This window comes from Adiantum capillus-veneris, chromosome 22, assembly GCF_014529385.1.
Source record: "Adiantum capillus-veneris isolate H3 chromosome 22, ASM1452938v2, whole genome shotgun sequence".
NCBI classification, from domain to species: Eukaryota; Viridiplantae; Streptophyta; class Polypodiopsida; order Polypodiales; family Pteridaceae; genus Adiantum; species Adiantum capillus-veneris.
In genome coordinates this window covers 42,632,841-42,656,277 of record NC_140952.1, presented here as the reverse complement: position 1 = coordinate 42,656,277, position 23,437 = coordinate 42,632,841, and the positions used below count along the sequence as shown (strand labels likewise).

Genomic DNA, 23,437 nt, shown 5'->3' with positions numbered 1-23,437 from the left:
ACATTGTTTACGGGTAGAAGGTGACTGTGACTTCTCTTGCATGCCATTCTACACAGCAGGAAGCTACCCACGCGCTACTGCATCTTCATGCACCCTGCGTGAACAGAGCGAGGAAGAAGTGCAGATGCCTACCCTCTCTGTGCGACCTCAATCTTCATCGGGTACTGTAATCCAATACATCCCCCCCCCCCCTCTCTCTCTCTCTCTCTCTCTCGTTGTAGTTGAGCAATGTGTTTGTTTGAGGACATTGTGAATCATGGATTGTGTTTTTTTGTTTGTACAGTAATATGAAGACTCCACCACAAAAGTGCACCATGGCAGCAGCTGATGGTGGTTTAGCTAGCATGCTTTCATCTAGTAGCAAGCCTAGGAGCTCCACAACATTGGGCATGAAGTATGAAACTATTGGCGAAAAAAGCATTGGTACATATCAAGTCTGTCTCTTCAATTGTAGCAATGTTCTTTTCAATGTTTGTTTATGTTTGTTTACTATGTCAAATGTGGTTTGTAGAAAGATCTTCTTGGAGGATTCAATACCCTAAGCAAACTCGATTTTGCTACACACGAGAGGAGTTGCATGAGGAGTATGGCTTAAGCTTGGAGGGCAAGCTCTACCAGCACCTCAGTTAGGTTGATGTCACAGATCAGGATTGGTTGTCGGTCTTCATGAAGAAAAGGGAGAAGGGCTCTAAAATCTTTCTGCATATGATGCGACCTGAGTTTGTAGACGAATGCAAGTTACTGTTTCACAAAGTCTACCAAAGCATGCCAGCCAAAAAAGAGATCACACAAGTTTGCAACGTTGTTTGTGTACGAGCCATGCCCAGGTGCTCGGCAAGATCTTGCAGGTCGAAAGGTTGCATGGGCTGCTTTTGGTGAACAGGTTTTGGACCATTGCAAGAAGCTTCCGGGTGGCATCGACAAGAAAGTAAATATTTGGCTGGAGAATAATGAGGGTACATCACTTCAGCCCCTTCGTCTTGACAATGTCGGGGCAAGTCATAAAAGTGGGAAAAATGCTCTCTTATCTGGCAGCACTTCTCTAGTTAGTGCCTCCTTTATAAGCCAGCAAGTAAATGCACAGGTGGAGCAGATTCTGGATGCATTAAAGGTTCTGAACACAACATTGGATAATGTGAGAGTAGAGCTACAAGACAGGAACCAAAGTATGTGGAAGATACAAGGGACATCTTCAGCCGTGGCAGTGCTTCAAGGGCAATTGCAAGAGCTCCAGATATTGCGGTCCAGCATGAAGGGAGTTGTCGATACTGACCCTGATTTTTTGGTGATTGAAGGCAAGATGGCTTCTCTAACTAGTGCACTCACAGCTCTTGGGGCCGATGCAAGCAGCTCGAACATAAGAGATGAGGTGGATCGTCTCCAGGTATGTGTCGACCAAGTCAAGGCAGGATTTTTGTTTATGTGGTAATGCCCTAGGTACTTGACATGGTACTCTCTTCTATTTAGGTGGTTTTGTTTGCCATGCCAATTATTTCTATTTATGTGGTAATGCCCTAGGTACTTGACATGGTACTCTTTTCTATTTAGATGGTTTTTTTGGTCATGCCAGTTATTTCTGTTATGGTGCTAAGTGCCCAACATACCTGACATGGTAGTTTTTTCTATTGTGGGATTCTATCATGGTAATAGTGCCCAAGGTACTTGGCATGGTAGTTTCTTTTTACATTCTTTTTGTTACGGTGACATTGACCAAGTACTTTTCCATGGTGGTTTTTTTTGCTATGAGTATTTGTTTTTTCCATGGAAGTTTGTCTATTATTGTGGTACTTGTCATGGTAGTTTTTTCTACCATGACAGGTGCAGGGGTCATGGCTATTTTTCGAGGTATCATGTAATGGCCAAAATGCCTATCATGGTACTTCGTTTGATCATGGTGGTGTTTTTTTCATGGCAGTATTTCCTGCTATGGTACTTTTCTTTTAATTTTGTTGTAGTGCTCAAGGTACTTTTCTACTATCCATGGTATATGTCATTACCTTAGAGGTTTTTTGGAAAGCCATCTCTGTTATGGTGGCAGTGCCCAAGGTACTTTTTCATGGTTTTTTTTGCTATGGTTGATTGTTTCTTTAAGGAAGTTTGTTGCTATTGTGGTTGTGCCCAAGGTACTTGTAAAGGTAATTTTTCCTATTAAGGTGGTTATACGGTCATTGCTTATTAGTGTGTAATGTCCAAGAAACTTGTCATTGTAATTTGTTTTTGGTCATGGTGGCTTTTTTATCATGATAGTCTTTCCTGTTATGGTAGTAGCTTTTGCCTTGATGTTTTTAATGGAATGGCAGTTTTCTGTTATGGTGGTAGTGTCCAAGGTACTTTTCTACTTGCCATGGTATTTTTAATTGCCTTGGTGGTTTTTTGGAGTGTCCAAAGTAATTTTGTATGGTAGTTTTTTCTGTCAAAGGTACTTGTCATGGTACTTTGTGTTGTAATGGTGGTTCTCATATCTAATCCCTGTGGGCCTTTTGTTCTTCATTTGTCATGCAGAAAGAATTGACTGACTTGGAAGCATCAGGGAGTACGTGTGTGCAACAGATCAACTTTTGTGAGAGCATGTTGGAGCAGGTGAAGGCTGGTGACACAATGTTACTGCTTCTGACAGCTGGCCAACACTTGAGCCACTTGCAGGCTACATTCTCTGTTCCAGGACTATGTGCTGCATGTGGTCTTGCATTCATGGCTTCCCATGTAGTTTGTGTATACACGCTAGCATGTGGTCATGCATACCATGCTCTGTGTTTTGCTGCCTGGCTTAGATCAGAGACGGTATGTGTGGACGCATCTTGCAAGAGTAGCATTCCAGATTCACTTAAATCAATGCTCCTGCATACACGTTGGTTACCGTTGCTTCCAATATCATATAAATTCAAGAACAGTTCAGGTTGCCTTGAAGTATCTGCTGATTGCACAAGCCTGAACATCACTGATGTGCTTGCAGGTTCTGGCTATATTCCTTGTGTGGCGCCGAAATAGGATGCCGTGCCAAAGGTTGTGCTACAAGCTACTCCTGAAGCCCATAGTGTGTACTCCGGTGAGGGCACTCCAGTTGTGAAGGTAGACCCCCCTGCAAGCACAGCAGCAGTTGAGCCACAACCAAGCGAAAGCAGTCCAAAGGAAGATGCAACGGTTGACGATGCGGAGGCAATAGCGCAAGAGGAAGTGGATGCAGTGCAGCGCATGGTAGCTGGTGATGAGAATCCAGATTCTCCTATCTTTCTGAGTGACATGGTGAAGGTGTCAAAGAAGCGCAAGAAAAACAGTGATGGTAAGTGGTAATGGTATTGGACTTGTCAACTTCTATGCAATGTCTGCATGGGGCTGATGTGTTGTTTTATGACATAGGTGGATCTTCCAAAAAGAATAGACCTTCGGAGTCCACAAGTTCAAAGCACCATGCTCATCATGCAGATGGAGATATGGGAGAGAGGGAAGCACCCAGATCACCTCCTCCCCTCCGCAATCCTTCTAGTGTTTCCCACCCCCCCAACCAAGCCTCGAGTTTGCAAGAAATTGTGACTCTTCAATTGTAATACAAGAATCTGTGATTCTTGATTTTGAATGCAAAAGAAACTTTTTTGTCGGCCTCTATGTTTTTGTCGCTTTTATGTTTCATAAGCACAATGTCTATGTTTTTGTCGGCCTCTATGTTTTTGTCGCTTTTATGTCAAATATTGCCTCGTGTTTATTTTTCAATGTTGAATGCTGTCTTTTACAGAGTGTCCAAAGGAAAAGGGGACCCTCAAGCTGCCCGTAGAGGAAATTAGCATCATCAGAGATCCCCCAAAGTACATTCCCCCAGTTATCTCCTCCTTGCCATATGATGATCCAGCCCGATCAGCCCTCATATTAGATCTTAATGGTGTACTTTGTCTTACATGTACACCTAATAAGCATGACCCTTCGTCTGTCCCCGATATTGAATCTACATCATTTTTCAAGCATGAGGAGGCAGATGGCAGGTACCTGTTTGTTCCGAAAGATGCATAGGATTTTATTGCATGGGCTGTGACATGGGCAAATGTCTACATATGGAGCAGTGCAATGCTCAGCAGAGTGGGCTCAAGAATTCGAAGATGTTTTCCCCAGGTTCACAGTTATATTAGTGGATGGGCTGGACAACAGTTATGTGATGTGGGTAGTTACTGTTTTGGTGGTGGAAGGCCAACATTTTTCAAGGTATTGCAGAATTTTTTGGCGAAGCTACATCCGTATGATACCAACAATGTCCTTTTAATTGACAACAGTTCCTATAAATGTCATTATAATCCCAGAGGTACTTACATCATAGTGCCTGGTATTGAGCACCGCTCCAGCCAATACTTGTCAAAAGATCTAAAGGCCTGGCTAGAAGGGTGGCAGCATGCTACGGATCGTCGTGCCTTGGCGGACACATTCAGCAAACCAAAACCTACTGATGACGACAAGTATGTATTCACAGCAATTGCAAATGGGTTTCAAAAGACATCGTATGATGCGTACTTATGTGGGCCACAACTCATGCCCATAGAGTGCAAGCGACGATGACGTCCCTTGATTTTTTTAGGATGACAGATCCTCTATGTACCTTTTTGTAACTAAACTAAACTCGGGCCAGAACCTTGTATATTTATATGCTACTTTCCATGTGGAAACCAATTTTTTGGCTTCATTTTGATTGCCATTATAACTGATGTAATGACTCTTCGTCAAATTGTTGAAGATGAAATATATTCCAACTGGTTGGATGCATTGTCTTTGTGTCCCAGCATTGAAGTGTTATTTTTCTGATTCAAGTAGTTTAAGACTGTTCAAGTGTCCAAGCATTGAAGTGTTGTTTTTCTGATTCTGTTATTGTTTCCCAATTTAAAACAGTTACAATGTAAGGTACTTTGGGTTGGCATACCAAAACTTAATAGATTGTTGTGTAAAGAAACCACCCAGGGACTACCTATAAGGTACTTTGGACTGGCATACAACAACTTTTACAAGTCCTTGTTTCCTACATAGTTTAATACAAGTTCCACCTGTGAACTACTTGTAAGTTACTTTTGGTTGTCATACCTGTAAAGAACCTATAAGGTACTTTGGGCTGGCATACAACTTTTACAAGTCCTTGTTTCCTACATAGTTTAAGATAGTTTCCACCTGTGAACTACCTATAAGGTACTTTTGGTTGTCAGACATGTAAAGAACCTATAAGGTACTTTGGGCTGGCATACAACAACTTTTACAAGTCCTTGTTTCCTACATAGTTTAATACAGTTTCCACCTGTGAACTATCTGTAAGGTACTTTTGGTTGTCAGACCTGTAAAGAACCTATAAGGTACTTTGGGATGGCATACAAAAGGTTTTACAAGTGCTTGTTACTTACATATCTTAACAAACAGAACCACTTCAGGACTACCTTAAAGGTACTTTGGGCCGGTAGATAAACTTTTAGAGATGCTTGTGAACTACCTGTAAGGTACTTTAGGCTGACAGATAGGTACTTTGTGTTCCAGAATTGAAGTGCTATTTTTGTTACTCAAGTAGACAAAAGAGTTTACAAGTACTTGTTTGGACTGACCTGCAAGAGGTTTTGACTCCTACGATAGGCTCCTACAAAAAGCACCTGTGGAATAGTTGCATGGTACTTTGAAGCTAATTACTGGTACATCTACAAGTTACTTGGGCAACAACCTATATCACTATTGGCATACTGTTGTACACATTTTCATATACTTCTGCAGCGAGTTTGAACTTATGTGGCTCTCCTTCTAAGGGTTCCAAGGGTATCTTAATCGATCTAACCAAGTGTGATGCAAGAAGCACTTTTGGTTCACTAGTAGGCATGTAATAGATATGCTCGGCACCTTCCACTAGCTCGTAATAGTACCCCTCAACCAAATAGCTCCCTGTAGAAAGTATGTTTCCCCACGAATCACTCAAGTCTCTTGCTGTTTTGTATTTCTCCTGTGAGCATCTCAAAAGGTAGAAGTCATCTCCATCTTCATTGGCATTGGTGGCAAAGGCATCACCGATGCATAGAGCATCACTAATTGCATCATGGTGCCCACCATACATCGGTAGATCTGATCCTTCGTCATCTCTAAAATATTCACTTTCTGCATTGTCACCATCCAATGCCTCAAGGGTTAGATACTCCCAGTACTCAACATGTGTGTTGTTCAAGCATCGCCTCCAACATTGGGACATAAAAAATTCACAAAAACAAGCGAGAAGTCTGGAACGGAGTGCACACTTGTCGCTCTTGGAGTATCCATTGACACAGTGTATTGATCGTGAGCCTTCAACTCGCTTGCAATTCCACTTCTTCTCCCTTGGCACCTCAGTTACTTGGACCTCCCAAAAAATCCCGTTCACCCCTGTGTGACCACTTTCATCATTAAATTTATGCTTCAAGAAGCCAACAACATCCTTGGCATACTTCATGTGCCATGCATCAGCCTTTAACTGCTCATGTGTTAAAGCCCTCTTAACAACTGCCCCTGCTCCATCATGCTCCCCTTTGCCGGGGCCAGAGGCAAAGAAACTCCATAGCATTTCAATGCCAGTCAAACCATAGTACCTAAAACAATGACCCACCTTCAATGCTGGGCAGAAACAAATTTCTGGAAACTTTTCATCAGAGGTGGAATAAAACCTGGCGTACCTTGACAAGAAGAAGAATGGTCTAGATGACTTGAATTGAGTAGCACATCCATCTGACCACACCCAGTGCCGCTTCAAGAAGTTGAATCCTTGATTTTGAAGCCAAACACTATGCAGTTGCAAGCAATGTTGCACAAAAAGCGTTCATGATCTTTGTCATCAGAAATGTAAAAATGTGTATATTTTAACACTTGGTCTTTCTCGTCTCGAATGTATGTAATGTGCACCAAGATGGTGACTTGTGAAGAGTACCAATGTATTGACTGGATTTCATTTTGCTCCTTAAATGAGTAATTTTACACAAAGTCAATAACAGAGACCACTACATCTCTAGGAAACCTATGAATGCAATCTTTGAACTGCTGAGATTGCCACCGGGCAATAAAATTGTGTCGGATGTAAGTGGTCAGATGCTTTTTAAGAAAAGTTGTGAAATCCTTGCATCCCATTTCCTTCACCAGAAGATCCTTGCACTTCTTGCCTTGAGAATGGGTTGAGGCAAAGTCTTCAAACACCTTAACAGAAATTTGGGCTGCACTTTCAAGTGTTTCGTTTGGACAAAGCAATAATCTCTTCGACCCACATTGAGGACATTCTCCCTTCAAGAAAGTCAACTTATGAAATATGGAGTCCGTTGGTTTTTCACATAACACACTTTCAGTCAATGTGCTTACACGGGTGTATGTGTACGTGGCAGCTTCACACTTACTTGGAGCCTCTTTTGGCAAGCATATAGCACACATGCAACCACACCCATCGCCGTGCATTCCTGTCTTACTGTGTCTCATGTGGTTGAATGCTTCCTTGAGATATATCATCTGAATATGAGCAATACAGTAGCACGTGTAACGGTCCTTCAACTTACGAACAAACCAAGGTTTCAATCCCTCAAAACATCTGAGTGAGATTTGGATTTGTGGATATTGCATTTGGAACCTCATGTAAAGCTCACCCTATGCAAGAAAAAATAAAACCCATCAGAGGCTCAGACTTTTTTCAAAGTAAAAGCTCTGTGAGGTATTCAATGATTTTTTCTACCTCCAAAGTACCTAGAGCACCTCTTTACTATCATGGTACTTCCATGACTACCTTTGGAATGAACTCTATGGTACTTTTAAGACTACCATTGTGAGGTATTTTAGACTCTTTCAGAGATCCAGAGTACCTAAAGATCCTCTTTACAGTCATGGTACTTCCATGACTACCTTTGAAAGGAACTCTATGAACTTTTTGTACCTCCAAAGTACCTAGAGAACCCATTTAAACTCACATGGTACTTTCAAGACTACCTTTGCAAGGTATTCTAGACTCTTTCAAAGATTCAAAGTACCTAAAGAGCCTTTATACTATCATGGTACTTCCATGACTACCGTTGAAAGGAACTATGTGACTTTTCTCTGCCTCCAAAGTTCCTAAAGAACCTCTTCACTCTCATGGTAAATAACTACCTTTGAAAGGTCCAAAGTACCTAAAGAGCCTCTTTCAAAGGTCCAGAGTACCTAAAGAGCCTCTTTACTGTCATGGTACTTCCATGACTACCTTTGAAAGGAACTCTGTGAACTTTTTCTAACTCTAAAGTACCTAGAGGACCCATTTAGACTCGCATGGTACTTTCAAGACTACCTTTGCAAGGTATTCTAGACTCTTTCAAAGATCCAGAGTACCTAAAGATCCTTTTTTACTATCATGGTACTTCCATGACTACCTTTGAAAGGAACTCTATGACTTTTCTCTACATCCAAAGTTCATACGTATGAAAATTTAGGAGCATACTTGTGAATCATCAAGCAAATGTATTGGATGCTTTATGTAAGATTTTTTGCCCAATCATTTTCGACACACATCTTTTTTGTTTGGCGACACTCTTGTCTCTGTCTGCCAAAAGGAAAAAACAAGGTCTTTTGTCGCTTGTGTGATGGTGGAACTTTGATGTACTTGACGACTACATAATTGCAAAGGAAATGCGCAAACCTCAGCCTGTTTTAACCTTGAATTGGATGCTACAAAGTTTCGCCGATGCAATCCAGTAAATCTGGCCATCTTGGAGTTGCTAATAGACCTTGATGGATCTCCTTCACTATTCACCAACATCATGCAAATAGCTCTTTTAATCTTCAGCTCCTCTTCAAACATGGATGCTTTGACTTTAGTAATTGTGCCTCGAATATTGGATAGTATTGACTTCTCAGATGAATGATGCAAACGTCTAAAAGCTGGTAGTCCTAGAAGACATTGAAAGGCGGTTTTCTTAGCATCGCAAGTCATGCCTTTTGTTGCTTCCTGCCAGCATTTTGAGACTTTCATGCAAACCTGATTCACATCTTCTGTTGACCTTGAACCTGATGCATCACTTTCTCATTGTCTCCTACGGCTCTCTCTTTTCATCATAGACCAATATTCTCGCATCCGATGGTTACCTTCATGGCGAATTGTGACTGAGTCATCCCTGTGGTAATTGTGAGTCATGTCACCATGAAGTGGATTGTATTGCGCATGCTGCTGAAAGTATTCAGAGCCCTGCAGTGTACTTGGAGGTGGCTCGTTTTTCACAATCCTCTCTTCAAAACATCCCAAACCACAAGCAATGGTCGGAAAATTGTGTGGAGGTTGTTGCTGGTGTGGAACGTGCTCTCCCAAGCTGCTGAAATCGACATTCCACAAAAGGTGACAATCGATTGGAGGCTGCTGCTCAGACACATCCTGTTGGCCAGTCTCCTGCTGCAACATCTCCATCCCGATCTCCTGGACCTTTAGTCTCCACACCTTATGACAATTCCCCACAAGTTCCTGCTGCAATTTTCCTTCTTCTTGCAAGAGAGAGAGAGAGAGAGAGAGAGAGAGAGAGAGAGCTCGTAGACTACTAAAAGGGGAGGTAGAGAGTCTTGCATTCGACTAAATCAAGAACCGTTAAAATTGTTGGCACAACGCCTTTAGAAATAATAAATATTTATCTTTTGGATTTTGAAAACTGCCAACAAAACACCATCCAATAGTGCCTCACAAGAGGTGTCAAGGACACTACGTTTTGCACCACCAACCCATGCTTTCAGCCATAAAGGTAACCTCATTATTAACACTCTTTCTCCTCCGTCAATCATTGACACCTATTCAGCTCCCTCCCCAAATTTTTTCTTGCGGGATCGAACGGTAGGGTGTTTGTTGCTTGGTTGTCTACCCTTAAAGGAGATTTAGGTGGCGTTTAGTGCTTGGAGCTATTTCCTATGATTGGGATGGAGCGCTCCTCATCACTACACCTATAGGCTTTATTGAAATGCATAGCTCCCTCCTTCTTGATGTCTATTCTCCTGAAAACCGATCTAGATAGGAAGCATTCTTAAGGAGGTTTAGGTGGTGTCTAATGCTTGGGGCTCATTCCTATGATTGGCATGTAGCACTCCTCAATGCTACACCAACGTACTTGTTTGAATGTGTAGCTCCCTTCTCCTGGATTTTTATTCTCCTAGAAACAGACCTGGATAGGAAGCATTCTCGAGAACATCTAGGTGGTGTCTAGTGCTTGGGGCTCATTCCTACCATTGGGATGGAGCGCTTCTCACCACTACATCGACGTACTTGTTTTAAGGTGTAGCTCTCTTCTCTTGGATGGGTATTCTCTTGGAAATAGGGCGGTGGTGTCTAGTGCTTGGGTCTCATGCCTACCATTGGGATGGAGCGCTCCTCACCACTACACCAAGGTTACGATATTGATTTTTTCTCTGTTTCTTTTACTCTGTTCTCTAGCGGTTATCTTTTTTCAAGTTATTATAAGGTTTAGGGCAATCATCGAGTTTCATTAATATTCATGTGGATGCCTATGCTTGTTTGTTAATGTAGCTCACTAACTAAAAAGAATGGAAGATGCATCTAGCCCCAGAAACAACCCAAAACCAGGAACAAGTAGAATACCAATGCTGACAAATGGAACACACTTTAATACTGATGCAAAAAATAGAGGCAAGCACAAAGCTGTCGGTAAGCCACCTGGCCTTGAATGGAATTTTGCGACTAACATGGGTAAATTTATTGATTGGAGTTGTAATTTTATGTGGGGTTGTTAAATTTGGGGGTTCTTTCTTGGTGCTTTTGCTCATGTTCCATCTAACAAGTGTAAGGGAAGAGTAACAAAGGAAGACGCAAACTGTTTGAGAGATTTAATAGAAAAAGAATCTACAACAAAGAGGCCACACATTCCCACATCAAGAGTGCATAACACACCAAGGTCAAAAGAGTCTGAGCATCAACAAACATCAACATGTCAGACGACCATAGAGCAGAGCAATAATGGGTTAGGCCCTACTCCGACTGGCGTTGGAACAAGTACTTCCTCTAACTTTGAAACTAATTCACATAGACACATACAAGCAATCTTGGAGCAAAGCTTTTGAGCAACATCTCTTCAAGAGCTGCAACTTACTCTAGAACAAGAAATTTATAGCACAGGAGGCTCACTAGCTATGGTTACATGTGATGCTTGGAAAACTCATGAAAGAAGATTGGTAAGTTTGGCTCTGGATTCACCCCACCCTCATATCACCACGTGCGTGCCCAATCGCTAGATAGGTGTTATGAACATGCACAAAAGGAAATTCACATCTTGTTCATCAACACCATTGATCAATCTGGCTGCACCATTATTAGCGATGGGTGGTCCAATGTGCAGTGGTGTCTATTGATTAACATAATGCTATTTTGTCCATGTGGAGAATGCTTCATAAAGGCTATGTATATTTTCAGACAGATAGATTCAAGAAGCTACATTGTCGACCTTGCCAATCAAGTGATTGAGTGGGTGGTAGGAGAAAGTAGTTTAGGTCATTGGACAACGCCAAAAATTGTAGGGTAGCAAGAAAGCGTTTGGAGCAGCGCTATCCTAATATATACACGTTTGGGTGTAATGCACATAGCTTGAATTTGGTGCTACTAGATTGGTACGAAAAGGATGATGTTGAATGTTTGAGGGATATTATAGACAATGCTAGAATGGTAGTTAAGTTCATCTTGAAGAGGCAGCATGTATTGGATTGTTATCGACAGTGCATGATTACCATGTTGAAATTACCGTGTGAAATGATGTTTGTCAGCCATTTTTAGTATGGAAGGCTACGCAGATTGAATGGATTAAAGGTAAAGTCAACCACATTTGGACTCTCATCAATAAACCATTTTAGGATGACGTGGGTGAGACATAGTTGGTGATGTTACCCATTATGCTAGCATTGCGTAAGCTTGACTCTAGAATGCCAAATCTAGAAAACTCTCGATGACAGGGTGGACAATCCAACAGAGTTTGAAAGAGCCAGAGGATCACCCTTTATCTTTGGTAAAGCCTTGGAGAGAGCAATTTAACATAAGAAAGCATGAGATTCTTTATAAGTACGTGCTTGCACGGTGGTTAGGTGCTCATAGTCCATTCCATAGCATTGAATTTCTATTGAATATTGGAATATGGACCTCCATGGGCTTGATAAGGAGGTGCTAGAAGATTTCTATGATGTGGTTAGTACATCTACCCTGATGAAGATGATCATGCAGCTATCCTCAGAGATTTAATAAAAGCTTTAGCAGTGAGATGGTGACTTGCAAAATTATATTTAGAGTCACAAGATGACCAAGATTTGTATTGAAAGCACACTGAGTTAGAGTTAAAACACACGGTCTCACAATGATTATGGAGGACTCAATCCACAATAGAATGGAAAACATACCATTTCTCGCTGGTATAACAAGATTGATAATGAATTATAGTTGGTCAAAATTGAATACAAATGTATTCACGTTGGCTACAAATCCAATCTTCAATGTGGGCAATTTGTCATAAGATACTGTATACAAAAGTAGAGAATATCTAGCCAAAAATTGAGATATTCATCTCAGCAGTTGGTCTCAAATGTAGCTCTGGCTTTGTCTCAAAGGCCGCTAGGTCTGCATTGAGCATGGCTATGGTTTTTTGAGCCTGTGGTTTTGGCTTCAAATATGCAGTATGGAGCATCGATGTAATATTTCCCACATGGATTTGTGTGAGACATCCCTTAATGCCAGACCCCAATCAATTAACCCTATGTGAGGGGTTCCATCTTTGGCAGAATCTGTCATCACATACCACGGATGAAAATCACAATGAGTAATCCCATTTTTTTGGGCAAAATGTAGAGCTTGGACAATGGCATGCATGATGGAGTGCTTAGCACATCCTGTGCTCCTCTATGGTGGCAGGGGCCCTGGCTTTCCCACCCAATAGCTTGCTGATGTTGCTAACAGTGCCCTTAGGTGATAGTACTATTTCAGTGGAAGACTATTGAAGTGGGGGAAAATAAGCATGCAGGGGTCACCCATCGTGTGTGCAATAGTTCTAACGATCCCATGATGGTTGAGGTCCACTGAGTGCTCTACTGTACATGATTTGTGTTGGATATTTCTTCCTCCTTTGAAGCACTTCACCATCTCACAAGAAGTTTTGGACAAATTCTCACAATAATTCCCACATTGCGACTTACCTAAACATCATGAGCTTTTGTGAGGGAGGCACCGCATACCTAGCTAGGTATGATTGGGGGCAGGGGACTGCAGGCCCGGCTTACCTAAACATCATGAGCTTTTGTGAGGGAGGCACCGCATACCTAGCTAGGTATGATTGGGGGCAGGGGACCGCTGGCCCGATGGGGGGGCCGGTGGTCCCCTGCCCCCAATCGTACCTAGCTAGGAATGGGTGCCTCCCGAGCAGAATCTCATGATGTTATGCATTGTATGAATCACACTAAAAAAGACTCCGTTTTCCTACATGAGAAAAATTCTAAATCTTCTTGTGCAGGTAAGTGCACTCTGAAGGTAGCCAATTGATCCCTTTGACTCTACATTTTTGACAACACCATAAGAACCTTCACCCAACGGGGAGCCAATGATTTTGATGGCCTTTCTAGGTGGCTGCTCGGAGTGGTGACATATGGGTGGAGAGGAATTTGTTTCATCCTCGAGGTGTAAATTGATATCTGCCTTTGCAAGAGAGTTCACAAGACGCACCAAGCTTGTGAGGAATTTTTGCTTGATTTCTTTGATTGTATTCGATCCATAGTATCTATTGAAAGAAGTTAAAAATATATAATGGCAATATAGAGAAGCTAACTACAAACAACATTCAAAGAGGTTAATCAACTTAGGACAATTGAATTAAAAAAATGCATGAGAGTAGACAAACTACAATCATTAACAAATTACAATCAAACAAGAAAGCATGTTATTTTAGAGAGACGACACTTCCCCCCAAGTAGTACGACTGATGTCGAGACACCAACACCTACAATGCTTGTAAAATAACACTTCATGCTCTTCAAACAACGACACTTCCACCCGAGTTGTACAATTGATGTGGATGTTTGAAGGCCATGAACATGCACATATCTTGCACACTTTAATACATATAAATCACAATTCAAATCATGCAAACACTAAGATGCGCACATCATCCACCTAGGACAACAGCTCCAGACGAGTGTTACGATTGATGCCGAGCAGGTGAATAAGTCTGCACCACAAATCAAATGCATGTGCCATTTCGAAGACAACACTTCTAGCCAAATATTATGACTAGAGGCAAGGTGAATATGACACAAACATTACAAAACAAAGCTTCTGATTGACTTGTGTCGAGCTATACGAATAATGCCAAGGACAAGACCAGTCATAGGCTTATAAAACATTCACACCGCACCATTAACAACGACATTGCCGGCCAAGTAGTACAATTGATGCCAAAGTGACAAGTGAGATGTAATCTATAAATCAATAGAGGTTTACGGTTTCAAAGTGACACTTCCGGCCAAAGAATACGACCGATGTCGAAATGAAACCTTAAACCTCTAACCATAAAATACACATACATGAACAACCTCTAATTAACAAGTATAAACAATAAATTTTTAAAACACTTAACTTTAAAAACTAACATGCCACTTAAAATTAAAATTTTAAATTCCATGCATGGACTGTGGTTTTGTTAAAGTACCTCAGGTGGGTTGAAGATGTCTGAGAGGTGATCCTTGATCATTGTCAAATTCTAGTCCTGAGAGGAAGCAATACCACTTGAAGTGGAGAGGAAGGGAATGATCTCTTGCTAGTGTTTCCTTCTTAAGCCCTGAACATTTCTTTAGTAGTCTTGTCTACTTTGCCAAAGCCACCACTCACTGAAAAAGGCTGCATTGTGGAGAAGGCTGGGATCTTCTTCAATTATGAGCTAGTGTCTTAGGGTTGTGATTTTGAAATGGGTGTCTAGGTCATTATCTTTTTTAGCTTCTATTTTGATCATTTCATTATAGAAGTTGTCCTTCCTTCTCCTTTTGATGTTTGTTACTTTCTTTCTAAATTGGATAAGAGCTCTTTTAGTAGACTGGACTAACCTAGACAAGACCTTGGCCGAGGTGGACCCTTTGGATAACTCCAGGACCCAAATGGCTCTAATATGGTCATGTACTTGTTGGAGTTGGAAGAGAGTGGGATCTACATTGAACTAATGATTGCAAACCTTGTTGAGCTTGTCATCCAAAGTGACTATTAGGGCATAGAGATCAGAAGCACAAGAAGCATGTCTAGGTTTGGCCCTATCTTGTTGAAAATATTTTCTAGAGAAAGGCTAATATAGCACCTATCTAATCTTTGTTTCTTGGCAGTCACCCTTGGAATAGTTTTTCTAGATGAATTCTCCTCATCATCCTATATCCCAAAGATCCTAGTGAGTTTAGAGTTGCTCCCATCTCAATTTTTCTGTTCTAGAGATGATTTGCCTCTACTCATGAATCTGTCTTCTGAGTCTACCATATTAAAGTCACCAAACATCACTACCGTCCTTGAAGCCTTCTTCAAACTGTGCCAAAGATGATCTCTCCCTGAAAGTCAACCTGTTGCATAAACCAAAATAACAAAACAATGGAAGGGGGCTTCCACATAATACCGACCCATTGTTGTCCTATCATGTTACGACCGGCATTAACCTTCCAATGGCCGAGAATTCTCAAGGCAAGCCCCCCTGATCCTCTAGAATGAGTAGTAGAAAACCATTTATGATCTTGAGAGATAGTTTTGAGTCTCTAAGACAGCTCTTCTCCTACAATCTTGATTTCTTGAATCCCTATGACATCAATTGGGTTATTGGTGAGCAAACTCTTAATTTTTCTAACTTTGAGGGGGTTAGAGAGCCCATTAATGTTCCACGAAAGTACTTTCATCTGTTATGCCTCCTGTCTCGGTGATTATTGTTCTGGCTTTAGGGGATCGCTAGGAGACTAAATTGTGTGCTCTCTTATTTTCTTTCTGCACATTTATGAGGGTAGAGCCCGCCCTTGTATTGCAGGGGTGGATGAGGCAATGTTCTCCTTGTTGCTTTCCTCTACTACCAAGGCTTTGTTCAGGTCAAGGTTCATCTCTTGGCTTGCTTTGTTCAGGTCAAGGTTCATCTCTTGGCTTGCTTTGTTCAGGTCAACGTTCATCTCTTGGCTTGCTGCATTCACTTGCTTTTTTGGTTTTGTGGCAAAATCTTCTTTGTCCTCGGAGTCTTGGCAAGTATAATTGCTGACCTCAGAGTCCTCCCATTCTAAGAGGGTGGCTAGCAGAGAAAACCTATCGGGTTTCCTACCTCTATTCCTACCTTTAGGGGTTTTTTCCATCGGGGGGGACACGGAACTACTGGGGAGGAAGGAGCATTGAATATTGGGGTTTGGGCAGAGCCATTGGAGTAAGGGTTATTTACTTGAGAGTCTTGGTCATCCTTGCCCGAGCTACAATTGCAGGATTAGGGTCCTTAAAAAGAAAATCTCTCACAAACCCAGCCTTGGCCTCGCAGTGAAATCATGAATCTTGGAGATATTTGTAATGTAGAGGCTACTCGAAGGACTCTCCCATTATCAAGGGCAATAATAATAGACTCGGGAAGTTCAAATAGGACCGCTCATCTCAATCAAGGTCTGAGGATGCTAGGAAGGGGTCTTCCTCCTAAAACCCTGCCTAACTGATCACTCTCAGATGGTTATGAAAGTGGAGGAGGGGTTCAGGAACTCAACCCAAATTGGGAAGTGGGAAAGAGCATCCCTCTCCACATTGTAGTTATTATTCAATTTGAACAAACACAAAGGAGAGGCCGTGATTACCCACTGGTAGAACTAAGGGCTCTGAAGGCCATAACACAGTTCTTGAATATGAGTACATACTATGGGAAGAGGCTTGAACTTAAGTACAAACCTTGCCTACATATGTAAGTATAGTACTACCATGCAAGTCTAGATTCATGACATTTTTGTGTCTTGTTCTTGCATCTTTATACGTATTCCTTTTCCTAGCTTGGGTTTCCTGCCAAACCAACAAAATATTCCCTTTCTGATGCTCCTGTCACCCATCAAGTGAAGCATCAGGAATATCCGTTTTCTCTGTCTCTCTTGCGAAACTAACAGTACAACACCTTCACGATGCTAATATCACCCATCATATGACACATAAGAGTTGTTTGTTCCTGATGGCGTTTTAATAATTCTAGTAGATCTGTAGTTCCTTACCTTACAGTTCAAGTGCACACATTTAAATATGCTAGTTTCAATAAAAATAAATTACACGAGAAAATAAGAAAATAGTTCATTTAGCAACACATGAAGCATGTCCTCCAGTCTCTGATTAGTGCGTTGTCTGTTCATCGGTTTTAGGATGATCCAAGGATGACATGCACAAATGGGTCTTCAGCTCTTGGAAGACCATTTGCTAGAAGTTCTCAGAAAACTTGGGATCATGGTCACTGACAATTTCCTCGGGCAATCCATAGAGCTTATATAAGGGCTTCACAAAGAGATGAGCTAACTCATGGATTCACACGGGAGAATAATAAGAGTCGAGCTAACCCGAGGGGCATAAGATAAAAAGCAAATAATTAAGGAAAACGGGAGATAGAGAGATCTACATCCCTAGGAATCAGGATGGGTGCGGTGCATGAGGATGCAATACCCCCCATATATTACATATCTTGTATCCAAGATCATCCCCTCCCCCCTAAACCTACACACAAAGTTGTATTCCCTCTTCACCGTCTACAACCGGCTCTCTCTCTCTCTCTCTCTCTCTCTCTACAACAAAGGAGGCAGGCTGATTTCTATTAGTTGAGAAGTCCCCCAAAACGCACCTGTGCTGATTTTGAGGGAAAGTACATCATTTATTACAAAGCAATCTTGAAGCTAATAATCTAGAAATTGTAAAAACTCAAAATACCTAGCCACATGACAACTGTAAAAACTGAAAGCCATGGTAAAAACCTCTCCTAGAGTTAATAAGTCCCTAGCAAGCTAAGTGGAGAGAGGATGACAATAGCCTATGAAAGATAGGCACTTTCACAAATATAAACTCCTCTTATGCAAAAGGAAAAACGGAGCCATTAAAAGCAACCATTAGTGAAAAATACAAGCAACATTTGTGTAACGGGACGGGCATCACATGCCAATTGGAAAGAAAATATTGAGACCAATGTTTAGTACTTCAAACAATTGAATAGAAAAACTACAGAATTCACACAAAACACGGAGTGGTAGAGTTCCACTCCCAAACTGCAATGTCTTTTGGTATTTCTTTAAAGGACGGTCACAAGTTGCACAAGTTGTTGACAAGCCACTATGTACTAGCCAGCTTCCCACTGTTGTAGCTCTATGTGCGAATATCCACTGGAACAAAGTGACTCACCTCAGGTATTTGGAGTCCCACAAACGCTCCCAAAAACCTGACAAGAACTGAGCTGTGAGACCTTCCTCCTACCAATGAAGTGTTGCAGCACGACGAGCCTCTCTTAGTGCTACCAGTATGCGTCACCCCAGTCAAATAATGTACTTGAAGAAGGGGATGCAAGGTTGACCGGCTGAAGAGGGTCCCATTGCACTCGTGTCAGAGGGTAGCTTTCCCAAGCCCAAAGCTGACAGTGGCTTGTCTCAAGATCTACTGGCCAGGTCAGGATCTATGACACAAGTCCTCGCATAGATGCCCATTAATCGTATCCTCTGAAAACAACACTTTGCAACTTGTGTAGCCTCTACTGAGACTCTGTGTAGGCAACCCTATCGTTGGATCTCAAAGAACATGGGGGGTATGGACTCTGAGCACGCACTGTGATCAATACCTCTAGTCGCGTAAAGGGCCCTATCCATCTGGGAGCTGCTGTCTCTAGAGGGGTGATCCACTTAGCTAGTACAACCTCTGTAATGTCCTGGCACATGCTCTAGACCCCCCTCATACCTTGTAGCTAGATGATTTGTTCCTCCTCATGGAAATCTAAAAACTAAATCCAGTTGCCAAGAGTGCGGGATGGGGCATCTGCCATGGGACCCCAAGAAACATGAGGCCTACTACCAACCAAGTGGCATCTCGGAGTGCGAACCATGGGGTTCCAAACAAGGGGCTATCTCAACGCTCCTCTATGAAAGTGGGCTAGTGCTACTCCACGCCACCCCTCAGTTGCTCCCAAGATAGAAGCAGGCTCGCAGCAAACCAACTCCAACCTCTTGCTCAGACCAACTCTGTGCATCTCTGTGAAGATCCACCTGATGGAGGGCTCCAAGGGCCTCATGCATGAGGGACTTGAGCTCAAAGTCGATGAAGCAACAACTCATTCCAGGGCTCCTCCCCTAGAAGCAGTCCTCTAACAAAAAACTTCCCAAACAAGAAGGGATTTTCTCTATTATGTTGGGTCTATGATCCCCATCCCCCCCTGAGAAAATGGTAAGGTGATGACCTGACAAGCTACTTTGGCCCGGGCTTAACTGGGTGTCACGCCCTGAGCAAAGAAAGTTGTTGATTAGCCTCTCTAGCTAGCTGATAAAGGATCTCAAGAAGATCCATCAAGACCTGATGTACCACATTGTAGCCAACAACACCTGGCTGTCCACTACAACTCTGCCTGCCAAGGAGAGCATGCCGAGCTCTAATGCAATAACTTCCTCCTAATGGACATGAGGAGGGGAGCGGCCTGCTACTTAGGGAACAAACCCAAGCCAACCTAACAACCCAAGTAACAAACTGCAATCCTTGGGGGAGTCCATCTAAAACCCTCACCTGGAAACCATTCAGGCGTAGGAGCACTCCCAATCCAGAAAGCTATTATCTTCCTCAAGTTGATCAGTGCCCCTGATGCACAATCAAACACCTCAAGAGCCTGGTCACACCTATACAGATTGGCCTCTTGGCCCTCCAAGTACAAGGCTAAGTCATTAGCAAACTCAGCGTCAAGGAGCTCATCTGTCCTAACAGAGAGCTTGAGGCCACACAAGCCAACCTACTGAGAAGCCAAAAATCTGCTCATCACCTCAATGTAGAGAAAAAAGAGCAAGGGGGCTGGACTTCTCAAAATCAAGAAGGAATATCACCAGATCCTCTCCTTAAAGACGTGCGAGGGCAGGCTCTTCCCAAAAAGTGAAGATGTTCTCAAGAATACTACGCTCCTTGACAAAACCTACATGTGTCCCATGTATAATCCTCTCTAGTAGTGGTTGAATCCTCAAGCTCATAGCCTTTGCCAGAATTTTGTAGGATAAAAAGAGGATGGTGATGGGTCACCATTGACAAATCTCATCCAAGGATCCACCCTCCTTGGGAATAAGATAAATCATGTTTTTACTCATGTTGTAAGGCATCTCACTAGTGTGAAAAACGTACTAGAATGTGCTACAAAGATCTGAACCAAGCAAGTCCCAATACTCCAAGAAAAAGCAGGGAGTCAAACCATCCTCCCTTGGACAACTACCTCGGGGGAGTGCTCTGATGGCCTCATGGAGATCCCCCAGGGATGCCACCTAATAAAAATGTAACCTATCACGTGAGTTCAACAGAAGGGTATTTAAAGTTCTTGAAACTTACATAAATATTTATACAAAAGGGAATTATTTTTTCATATCTAAAAAAGACTTACAGATTTTAAAAGAAAAGGGTACATTATATTCTTAACCAAATTCACAGATAAGGGGTTTTACAAACATGTCTTGAACGCACGTGATATGGTAGTTTTACACATAGTCAACCCCCGAGGGAGATCCTCTAGGTGGAGAGGAAGCTCAAGTCTCTATTGCATCTCCTCAATAACAATGCAAGGCATGTGTGCACAAACCTGCTCTTTGCATGCCTGCTGACGCTTTGACTGAGGCTAAACTGACAATAGATCAAGGTAAAAGTCAATAGTAATTTCACGCATATGCTTAGTCTTTGAAGTAACTGACCCACTATATCTCCTCAATTGGATGATGCTAGTGTGCACATTGCATGGCCGCACTATCTCTAAAAAATCCCTAGTAACTATGTCACCCACCTGGGTCCACTGAGATGCCTACCAATGGAAGGCAAACTCATGACACCGCTCCTCAATGGTAGCCAACTCCTGTCTAGCCTGCTGCATCTGCTCCTCCAAACAAGGACTGTCTAGATGCTTCTCCTGCATCCTCTCCAAGGAAACAATGCCCTATCAAATATTCTTATTTTCCTCCATGGCTGCAGCCAAAAGAGAGCTACAGACTCTTGGAGGAAGAATCAACTAAGCTCACCCAACAGTCTAGAGGCCACTCTACCAACAGGGGTGTCTTGCGTGTCCAAGCTCTCTGTCTAAAGTGCCTCCACTTTCTCTCTAAGCTTTGGATCCAGAAATATTTCTCAAGGATCCGTAGCATCGCACCCCCCCCCCCCCTATCTATTTGTCACAATGAGAATCATTGGTGCATGGTCGGAGAAAGTAGTCTCTGCCAGGATGCAAACAGATCCCCCCCATGTCACAGATGTGGTCACTAGTGTAGAAGCAATCTTTCCGAGATAGTTTCACTCCTCCTACTCTGCGTTCAGAGGCCGAGAGAAAGACAAGCTGTCTGGGGGCCTCACAAAGCCTGAGTGTTCTGCCAAACATCAAAAACCCTCAAAGTCATACATAGATGCTCCCAAGCTACCAACTCAGCCGGTGTAGAGTAGCATGGCCACCTCCAACCCTATCAAAGGGGTCCTCCAACATGTTGAAGTCTTCCCCAACACACCAATGCTCTACATGCGACAAAGACTCTACAATATGAGACCAAAATCTGCTTGTGTACTTGCCACATTGGACGCATATATGTTCAGGAAACCCATCTAACAACCCTCAATTTGCATAGTAATCCATTGATCCCTACCTGCCATAATAATACCTCTACCCACAATGGCTAGCTGCCATGAGTCTGCAATAGTCATACATACCCCTCCCTAGATACCTCCACGCCCAAATGCAACTAACCAAAATGTCTCATAGGCGACCACCCAGAATCTGACCACATCGTTTAATGTGGCTCTCACAAAGATGATGCTCCTATATCATGAAAATATCAGTCTGACCACCCATAAGGCATCATTGAAGCTCTTGATGCAATCGACCCCTCTGACGATAAAACTGTGGCCCTCCTCATCCTTGCACATTCCATGAAGCAATATTCATGGAGTCAATGAGAAAAATCAGATATTTTAGCAACAACCAACCTCGCTATCTTTGACGTCAGCTTGGATGGGGAGTAATCTGCTTCCAAGCGACCTCTAGACAAACGCACTTGAAGTGACTGTCCCACCAAGGCCCAAGCTGAGCATAGAGTTTGCAGGGCAACATCCTCTATCCAAGAACCCTCATGTACAAATACATGGCAAGGGGGCTCTGAGTGTCGGCAAACAAGTGCCCCACAAAGTTCCTGGAACATGTTGCATCCCACCACGTAACACTAAACTTGGCTAAGGGACAAAGTGTCTGTACCAGATCTGTCACCCCCAGGTCCCATGTGTGATGTGAGAACAGAATAGCTTGGACCTAGAGCCAGTTAAGATCTGTGTGCAAGGTCCAATCTATATGATCCTTGCCATACAACCGAAAGGAGAAACCTAGCGCTGTATTTAGAGCCTTAGTGACTAGAGTTGCTAGAAAGAGGACGTGAACTCAAAAGCAATCTTACTTCAAGTCAAGAAAAGGGTCACCAAGGAAGAATGTGAAGCTGTAGTCCAAGAAGTCGCATTGTCTGCAAATGTAAAAGTTGGTCAAACCACGAGAGACTGCTACAAAAGGAGAGGTCTAGACTAGAAGTGGCAATATAGGCAAGGTTGCCTCCTCTATAGGAACATCCGATGCAGGATCAAACTTATGGCACCACTATTGGAAGTGAGCTCTGATCGGTTGGATGGCCAACGGGTTCATCAAGATGACCTTGGTTTCCATCTCAAGAGTCTCGAACTCTATCTTCTGATAGTAATCCCGCCCAAGGATCTGGATGTCAATGATCTTCCCAACCTCTGTTAGAAGTCGGTCTTGCAGAAGGTCATGTACCTCTCCTCGACCGAGATGGCTACCAATAATCTTGTAGATGCTAGAGGTGACCTCAAGGCGCTCCACCTCTGTTGTGATGCTCGCTTGCTCTGTTGGCGACAGAGCAAGTCCGATGGTGGGCTTCATCTGAGTCCCTCTGTGGTGGAGCACAAGCGTCCATTTGTGTCTGCTACTGCTGGCAAGCGGGGTGGTGACCTGACCATTGTTGTTGCAAACCCTTACTATGAAGGGAGTCCAAACCACGACAAAAGGAGTTTGGCACACTAAAGAAGGGGGGCTGCGGGTGAGGAGGGTTGTACGAGAAAGTCTAAAGCAATTGGTCCCAAAGGCTAGTGCTCAAGGGTTCTCTGTACGTTTTTTCCATGTCATCAATTTGTAGCACAAAATGTGGATTTTTTTTATTTCCACATCATCGGTCCTTTGTATAAATCTTGACTGTGCGTGTGTTTGCGCTTTATTTTTAGGCCCTA

The 23,437-nt window shown here is 42.7% G+C and overlaps 1 pseudogene; it reads left to right on the top strand.

The window, feature by feature from the left end:
- The first annotated feature begins 327 nt into the window (after nt 1–327).
- LOC147429225 (uncharacterized) lies at nt 328–23,234 on the top strand (annotated as a pseudogene).
- The last annotated feature ends 203 nt before the right edge of the window (nt 23,235–23,437 follow it).